Here is a 9,262-nt window from a genome sequence, read left to right on the forward strand (position 1 = left end):
TTGCTCGCTTCTTTCAGGTAGCCTCCTTGCTATAGAGGCAGACGAAGACATTATGCACCCACCCCATTCAATGGGTAGGAAAACAGAGGCCTGGCACCACCTTGGTGGTCCAGGGTCTAAGCAACAGCCCAGGTAACCCTCCAGGGTCTCACTTTTCCCCACACCGTTTGCTCCCCCAAATTCCTCCCTCTCTCCTACCTCACCCCTGTTTGCTCCCCCAAATTCCTCCCTCTCTCCTACCTCACCCCGTTAGTCTATACCAACTGGGCCTTTACAGCTGAGATTTGCAGAAGCTGGAGCCCAGGTGCGTATCATCAGGATTATCAGGTGGGAAGAGGAACAAAACCTGTACTGAGCACATGCCTGTATAAACAAAGCCGGAGGGTCCTTGCCTGGACATCCTGGCCCGGGGACTTAATTGGCCCTCCCCAACTCCTTTCTTTTGTACATGAAGAGTGGAAGGGACCTTTGGCTTACATGGCTTCTGGCGTTTACATTTCCAGTCCTGGCCAGCTTTGAAACCTCTAACCCAGGACACCATGTTGCCTCCGGTGAACCCCCAGTCCCCCGCTCCCGAGTGAGACCTTTCTACTTCTGGGAAGCACAGCCCAGAGGACCTTTCTCCAAAAGCTGACTGGGCACCTGTGCAGAATGGCACTTCACCACGTATGCCCTGGGTCTTTCAGGAAGCGTCTGGTCTTTCACAGGCAAGGCCTGGGCAGGCCAACCTCACCCCATGTCCACGGCAAGCATCTGAGGCAAGCATCTGAGCCTATCCGGTTGGTGTGGGAAAAGAGCCGCAGGGTTAAGCTTGGAATCCTGGCAGTGGCTCCACCATGTGTGGCGCCCTCTGCTGGGCTGGGGCTACATCCTCAGATGGGAACCTGTACCTGATCTGGGTAAGGGCCCCCAAATCCACTGGGGTGGAGTCCGATTCCAACTCTTATGGACCCTATAAAGAATAAATTTTCATGGAAACACGAAGTCTCCGTCTTTTTCCTGTGGAGCAGCAATGGGCTCAAACTGCTGACACCACAGGGAAGCTTTCAGCAGACAGGTGTATCAGCTGACAAGAATCCATTTGCAGGTTATGGATGGCAGGGAAGGCCCGGATAAGTGTAGTTCCGCACTCAGTGCATTGAGATGACCTTCACCTCTCCAGCCAGACTGAGGGGGCAGCCTCTTGGGGCCTGTGCCATGATAGGGCTCACCTTATTGGGGACAGTAGTGGGGGGCTGCTATCAGTTGTGCTTGGACCGAATGCTCCTGTCAAAGGTCTCAGTAAGGGTCTTATCTCCCATGCTTCCGTTCATACTGAGTAGCCACAAATCATGTGTGGTCGAGGATTAAGTGTAGGGGTGGAATCTAGCTTGTCAATCAGATCATAGCCAATGAGGGCTGTGTGGGCATGGCCTTGAGAATTCTGGAGTATCTGGTACTTCCTCCTTGGAGGCGGGAGACACCGGTGTACACACACCCTGGGAGACATGAAGACACATGAACCCAACTTGATGCAGAGACCCCTGCCAGCTGTTTCCAATGCCACAGGATCCAGATTTTCTACCACTGGCCTGTGATCTACAGTTGGCATCACTGCATTTGTCAGAAGAGGGCTTTATAGATTGGTGTCACTCTTTCGGGGCTTGATCTGGACTGGGAAGTTCTCAATATTCAATTGTTGCTCTTGTATGTCAATCTTTTACATCTCTCCATGAATTTTTTTCTCTACCTACCCAGACACCACAGATGGTGTTACATGCCATATTTACCTAGGCCCTCCTGACAATGCTGTCCCTCATCTGGATTGCCACCCTTGAAAAAAATGTTCTCGATGAGCGTTTCTTGTATTTAAAACAGGGATGGATACAAATTATCTAGGGTCTTGGAAGGTTGAAGGGGCTGAGTGAAGGAACTCCACAGGCCCCAGGTGCTAACTGGATGCTGCTGGTACCCCAAAACTTCCCAGCTGTCATGTGGGAAGAATATTAAGCCCAAATGGGTGCAACCATTCCCACCCAGGATACAGAATAGGTAGACAACCCCCTGCCAAGAGTCCATTTTGACTCAATCTGGATTCAGACTACCTCGTCTAGTCATGCTTGTTGCCTAGTCTCTATCCACTTGGACTACCGTCACCAAGGGACCAGTGTCCTTACTGCAGGTTTAAAACGAGGGCCATCTTGTCCTATCTATTCATGAAGGTTTGATTCACACACAGAAGAATCATTCCACCAGTAAAGAGGTTTTCAATTTATTGTAATCAAGTATCAGGAGTTTTTACAGGCTTGAGAGGCAGGCTTCTGTAGACATTAGCTGCATGTGGAATTCCTAGAATTAAAAACAGGCTGTCACACAGAGGCTACTATACCAAGTAGAATGTCAAATTCTGACCTTCTGACAACTAAGATACCTTGTGCTTCCAAATGAGAACCACTTTCAGTTACCTTCCTACTGCCAAGTTTAGAGACCAGCACCTACCTCCTCCCTTGTCCCAGAGGACAGAAAACTCAAAAGCAAAGACACTGCAGGGATTTGAACCCCGTCCTGGGAACCAGGAGTGCCAACCACCAGCATCTTTTGCTTTTTTTTTTAAGCTAAGCAAAGGCTAAAAAGCAAAACCTGAGAAAACAAAGTTGTTTTCTCAGGAAAAGAAAAACCTTCACGGCCCTTTGGAAGTACACTGGAGGTCTGCTTCAGCTAAGACGCTAGCTTGGCTCTGGCTCTGTTAGAGTGCCTGAAAGAGTCTGAGCAGAGAGTTTTGCAATCCCACCCAACAGCTTTAAACTCCCTGGGCCTTTTTCTCAGTCCCTCCCCAAAAATAGGGTAGTGAAAATCAGGTTACTTATCCACTTACTGGTTTTCAGGTGATATGGGTTGCTAGCTGGTACGCAAAACATTTTCAGAGCTACTTAGCTATACTTTTAATAACGTTAACTCACAGACAAGGGCCGCCTCTAGCAGTACAGCCCACCAACCTCGGCACCATCACGTTACCTTGAAACTGCTTAAGGGCCATTGCCCACCAAGGATCCAAGCTACCAGCTGCAGCGAGGTGAGGGGTGAAGGGTCTGCGCTAGGCCAAAGGCAGGGGGCGGTGTGGTGTGGCAGAGAAGTCACTTGAGGGGAGACCTTGTTTACAGGCTTCTGGAAAAACTAGGGGAAACTGGTTGCCCGCTTTCCCCCTGTTCCCTCCCCTTCAAGTTGAAGGCTGGGCTCACTTAGAAAGAGCTGCTATGAAAACAGTTCCTTTCTCCATTACTGACCTCAGCCCATGACACTCAAGGTGCCGTAGAGGTGGCATTCAAAGGAGCACTTCTCCCGAATCGCCTCGATGCAGGCAAGGCTGCAGAGGCTCCACTGAGGCATAGCCTCCGTCTCTAAAGACGATCTGGGTTCATTTGTGAGGCTGCCACTTGAGTTTTGTTGACCTTAGTACAACAGTGCTCGGTAGTCTCTTGCCACAGGAAGGAAGGCAGGCGCCACAGATGTCCTACGTTAAGCCTTCGGTGCCTTTAGTGAGAAGTACCTGGAAAATCTTAGAGAAAGGCTTAGCGCCCACCTCACCCCTCCTCCCCCATTGCCAACACACAACTTGCTCATCACATGCTCTCAAGCATAAAGCTCAACAGTCAGGTTAATTAACCTTGTGCAAAATTCACCCAGAAGTGGATTGACAGGAAAAGAGAAAAAGGATTGTTCACCTGTTATCCTCATTTTGTCCACTGGTGGATTCAAACTGGAAACTCCTAGTAAATTCTGAAGAATAACCATCTGAAAGAACTAGTGGTTCCCAATCCCCACAGTTACCAGGGCAATGTTTGATTGCGTAAGTAATTTTAAGGAAATTAGCTATTTTTATTCCTTACTGGGTCTGGCTTCTCTGGCCCTTCGCAAAGCATCCTGTTTGACTGTTCCTGCGTGTAAGAATTAAGACCAAGGGAGGGGAGAGAGAAACCGGCACAAAAGACAAAATGCACTAAGACCACTGACTTAAAAGTTGGTTGTTTTCACTTGCCAGTTAAATCTCTTCAAGACTTGCTGGTTTGGAATTTATTTCTTGTCACCGATATGAAAGTTGCATCTGGAAAAAGACTAAAGGCTTCAGTGCCCTCCCCACCCCCCCTCCCTATCAAAAGGAACAAAAAGCAAGTTTACCGATGAGGCAGCACAGCCAAATGGACTTATGTTCCAATCACAAGCACTGCTTTAAAGCTGCAGAAAAGGTCACCACTCAAGCCTCACTCAGCTGATCTCCTCACTCACTACTCCAAGCACTGGGGGGAACCACAGCGTTTACTCATTCCAGTCGCCTTACAATGCATCTTAATAGCAGCGGGTGAGCACAGTACTGTGTAATCACTGGCCAACAGAACAGACCTCAAGTCAAGACAACTGCGTTCTCTGTAGTCTGTAAAAAAAAAGCTAGAACAAGTAAGCCCCGCCCCTCCCCTCCAAATCCAAGGAAAAACTTTAACCGAGTACAGTATGTGCTGATAAACTCACTGCAAGGTCTCACACTCACTAGCAGGCAGAGGCGGCAAGTGCTTATATGCAAGCCAAGTTCTGAACAGCTTCGTGAAGGATGAAATGAGGCCTCTGCAAAGGAAGCTTGAAAGGAAAAACCCACAGATGCCCCACAGACACTACAGTCAGTCTAAACACTGGCTAGCACTAGACGGAATGATTAAGCATTGAACATTTATTTACATGCAACTTGGGGACTTGGCATCTCCCCTATCAACTTAAAGCCCTAACTTTCTAGAAATAGAATGTTTAAGTTACCTGTTATCTCTGATCATAATCTCCCACCTGTCTAAGAGGTTACTTATTTCCTGTATTTAGAGAACCTCTAAGTGCCATGTGCCTGGAGTTTATTAAGGTCTCATCACTTTACGGAGGAAGTAAGTTTTGTCTTTCCTGCCTTAACCAAGTTAAAATTCGTTCTTCTGCTCAATTCCTGATCTTGTCCATAAGAGGGCTCGAAGACAAGTTTCTGAAAGATTAGAGAAGAATCCCCCCAAGATTGCCCCAACACTAACTACACACAAAACAGCACTTTATGTAAATAAGGAGACAATGTTTCTAACAAACATACATTCTCTAGTAAAATATTTTTATTAGGAATAATTAATTTTTTTCTGCAAACGCTATACATTGCAACATTTAGACTATCGAGATTAACACAGCTGATTTACGTTACCATATTAAACTATTTTGCAGGGTCTTCCAATTTCGTGTTAAAACAAGTTTCCTTAGTTCTGTTTAAGTACTACCATATTATTAAGGGCACTAACCTCGTGCAGGCTCTTCAGAAATTACTTGCCTCTGATGGAGATGTAGGGGCCCATCATGGAAACCCAAAGGTTCTAAGACCGAATTAGAGGGCTAGATGGGTCAAGTCCGAAATCCTGGGCTCCCCTGGGAAGGGGGTCAGGGGTACTTAAGGCGCCTCCACAGCTTAGGAACAGGCACTTAGCCCTCAACATGCAATTTTGCAGATGCACATTAAACTTATCTGTCAACAGCTGCCTTGCTGTTTACTGCTCCCAGGTGAATTGAAGCAACTCTTCCGTTAATTTATGTAGAGAAAACCTGTCTGAGGCAAACGAGAGATTGGCACACAGCACGGCCTCTTCCTTCCTCTCAAATTTACTCATCTCAATTAGGTCAGCTTCTTTAATTCCAGGTTTAACGTGGCAATATTTTCATTTTGCTTTTGTAAAAGCATTATTTTGATGGATATTTGGTCTTCATTGGTTTAAGCATTTCTCATCAATTCACTTTTACTTTTTGTGATGGATATATATACAGAAAGCCTGAGGAGTCAAGCTATAACTTTAAATTGGCAGATTCCAGAACGTTAAAATTGGTTGAGCTTTCATTTGCTTAGTTTTTGGCATATGCAGACAAATATTCTCTGGGTGCTTCAGTAGTAATCATCTGGTTATGATTTTTCCCCAATGGAGTTACGAAATACAATCTTTTCTCCCTTTACTTATCATTCACCAAGGAGCTGTTCCCTTCTGCAGCTAGGCCATCATATTGTCAGGCTGGTTGACTCAGATGTTATCTGAAAAAGGTCTACAGAAAAAAACACGGTTTCCCCACCCTCATGAACAAAAGCCCACCCTTTAAAAGACATTTAAAATCCCTTGTCAGTTATGATTTACTAGTTAAGATGCAATTTATAAAACAATGTATAGAGGCATACCTTCACGTCTTGTTTTGCAGTCAAGGTAAAAAGGGTTCCTACACTAAACAACTGTTTGCACACAACTTAAAATAGAATCTTACTTGATAACATTATCTATCACCAGAAGAAATCCCTTCAGGATCATTAAGCCACTTCCTTTGTTCTGAAGTTCCTACAGTAGTTATTAAGTTATATTAAGTCACCTGAAAAAAATTCCAAAAAGAGAACCACAACACTACCAATTCACACAAACTTTATCATTTTCTTAACTCCCCAAAATTTACTGATTGTTTCAGCCAACATTTTGCTTTTGCCCAGCCCCTATTAAGTTGAGGGGAATGAAAAGTATGGTTTACTTTCCCTACCCCAATTAATGCACTGGTCCCACCAGTGGAGGGGCGGGTCTTTATTTTAATAAGCTCACGAGCTGCCCGATAAAATCGTGGGAAAACTAGAGTATTCGTAGTTACTTGCCAACTCTTCAACTTGAGTTTTTCCATCTCAATTAAGTTCTGGTGCTATGAGTTATCTGAAATCATAAACTAAACAATTACCTAAACCCAACCCCTCCCTCCCTAATCCCCAACCGTCACAGGGATTGAATCCCTTTTTTAATAAAAATCAGGTCGTTATTTGAAAACTTAACTTCAACATCTGGCCTAGCCAAGCTCTTCTGAAGGCCTCCCGAGGTGACTGAATAGGAGCCAACAGCTGCACTGGGCTGTACTTTTCAGCTTCAGCTGGGAATTGACTTCCAAGGAAAAAGGCAGTTCCAATCCTTGGAGATGTCCGTGCCAACAGCATAGCAGTAAATCCTTCTCTAACCCAGATTTTGTCAAGAGTACTATAGCATCTGTGGAAAATCTTAGGGGAAAAAACACCCCCCCTTCTCTTCCCTGTTAAGACACCCGCCCCTCCCCCCAAGATACTTCCAGTAAAAGCACTTTAAGAATTAAGTCTCATTAAAAGGGGTAAAAACCTGTTAACTACCAGCCATTTCTCCAATGGACAGACAGCTCCTCCCAAGAACTCAAAGTGAGTCTACTTTCTAGAACTGCCAATCTGATGCTGATTATCCTGATACTGGATTTTCTTTTTGCTGTGACCTCCAGTCATTTGCCTTTGAGACTAGACAGACCTAGGGAGAAAAGAACTGAAAACAATTTGCCCCCCAACTTTAGCCCCCCGCAAAAAAAACCAACGACCGACATGCGCCCTATGTGTGAAGGTGAGGGAAAATAACAAAACGAGTCTAGGCGCAGAACGGAAATGCTTCTCTACGCATCCCGAACTGGATGAAACGGCTTACAAAAGCGCTGCTTCTACTGTGTTAATGCGTCTCCCTCTTTTTTTTACGACCACTTGCCAGCTACCAGTCCTCCGGGCCTTGGCAGTCTGCCCTCAAAAGCTCCAGGTGAGATGCGTGAGCAACCAGCCTGGAAGAGAGAAACCCTACGACACCCGGAAACCGGCCTAGACCCTCGCCAGACACCCCCTTACCGAAGGCACACGCCCCGTTACCGTTGGGAAACGTGGAAGAGGCAGGCTCCCGAACTGCGGCTACGGACACGGGCCGCTCGATCCCTGGCTGGTCCCTGTGCCCGCCGGTCTAGGCTCCGCTACCACCTACGCGCCGCCGCCTCCAGGCCGCCCGCCGGCTGCAGCGCCGCGGCTCCTTCCTGGCCTCCTCGCCTAGCTCGCTCGCTCGCTCCGCGGCTGCACGCGCTCCTCCTCCTCCGTCTTCCTAGCTCCGCGGCTGCTCTTCCTACGCCACCGGGCACCGCCGCCGGGTCCCGCTGCACCGCTCCCGCCTCGGGGCCACGCGTCTTCACCTAGCTCCAAATCCTCCGGCCTCTCCGCACATCGGGTCAGCGCCTAAAGCTCAAGGCCTAACTCCTCCGACACGCCGCGTCTGCACAAGCTCAGTCCTTGGGCCTCCCCTTCTAGCTTCCGGTTCTCTTCCGCGTCGTCCTGGCCTACGGCCACGCCCTCTTCCGGCCGCCGCCTCCCTGACTCCTACTGCGCACGCTCCCTCCAAAATGGCGCCCGCCGCGCTCGCCCCCGTCTCCGCAGCCCGTCCGCCTGCTCTCAGGAGCACGCCAACTTGCTACCTTCGCTAGCCACGGTCTACCTCGAGCCTACCTTCTCCCCAAACCGCCCGGAATGTCTTCTAAAAACATTTTTCTTCTGCGTCCTATTTTTTTTTGCCTTCTAGGACCTTTTCTTCCGCTTCCTACCTCTTGTTTTCTTCTATGTTCTTCCTACTTCTTGGTTCTTATTTTTTTTCTGTCTTCTACTTTTCTTTGCTTCCTACTTGATTTTTATTTTTCCTGTCTTCTACTTTGCTTCCTACTTGACTTTTAATTTTTTTCCTGTCTTCTACTTTGCTTCCTACTTGATTTTTAATTATTTTCCTGTCTTCTACTTTGCTTCCTACTTGATTTTTAATTACTTTTCCTGTCTTCTACTTTTTTTCGGCTGTGCACCCTTCGCAAGGCTTTTATCTTCTTTCTCTTCGCTTTCCCACTGGGTCTTCTACGCTCTCCCTCCCTGTACGCGTCCGTTCCCCGGTCTGCGCGGGGTCCGGCGGCCGCGCCGCCCACGGCGAGCCTTGCCTTCGGCTGCGCTATCCCTGCCCGGACCGCCAGCCTGCTTTCCTCGCCACTTCAAACCCAGGTTCGAGGCCCCTCGAAGCCCAATCTGACTCCATGAAGAAGCTTCATCGGCTAACCTCCGCCATAGGCTACAAAGCACCTCTCGTCTCCTCCCTTCACGCTACTTCTTCTTACACAGCTCATTTCTGAAAACGCTTCCTGAGTTACCCGGGCGAAGCAATTTCGTGCTATCCTCGAGACGCCTAAGCCCTAAAGCGCTGCTAAAAGCCTACGCTCCGGTGCGGGCTCCTCCAGCAAGAGCCCCTGCTTCTGTCCGCGCCGCCCGCCGCCTGCCTGCCCCGCCCGGGAGGCGCGGCGCATTTATAGGCCCCCGGCGACTCACACCCATCGGAATCCAGGAACCTTCCGCCCCCTTTGTGAGGGAAGCAAAAATAGTCCCCGGAGCGCCGTGGAC

The 9,262-nt window shown here is 48.2% G+C and overlaps 1 long non-coding RNA gene across 1 annotated transcript; it reads right to left on the reverse strand.

The window, feature by feature from the left end:
* Nucleotides 1-2,235: 2,235 nt before the first annotated feature.
* Nucleotides 2,236-8,539, reverse strand: LOC123522493. The gene is made up of 2 exons (XR_006680750.1): nucleotides 2,995-8,539; nucleotides 2,236-2,328 (listed from the first exon to the last, which is right to left on the reverse strand). It is a non-coding gene; the product is annotated as an uncharacterized LOC123522493 (long non-coding RNA).
* Nucleotides 8,540-9,262: the final 723 nt, after the last annotated feature.

Source organism: Echinops telfairi, unplaced genomic scaffold (assembly GCF_000313985.2).
Source record: "Echinops telfairi isolate 266 unplaced genomic scaffold, ASM31398v2 ScPeMD7_7417;HRSCAF=8455, whole genome shotgun sequence".
Classification (NCBI taxonomy): Eukaryota; Metazoa; Chordata; class Mammalia; order Afrosoricida; family Tenrecidae; genus Echinops; species Echinops telfairi.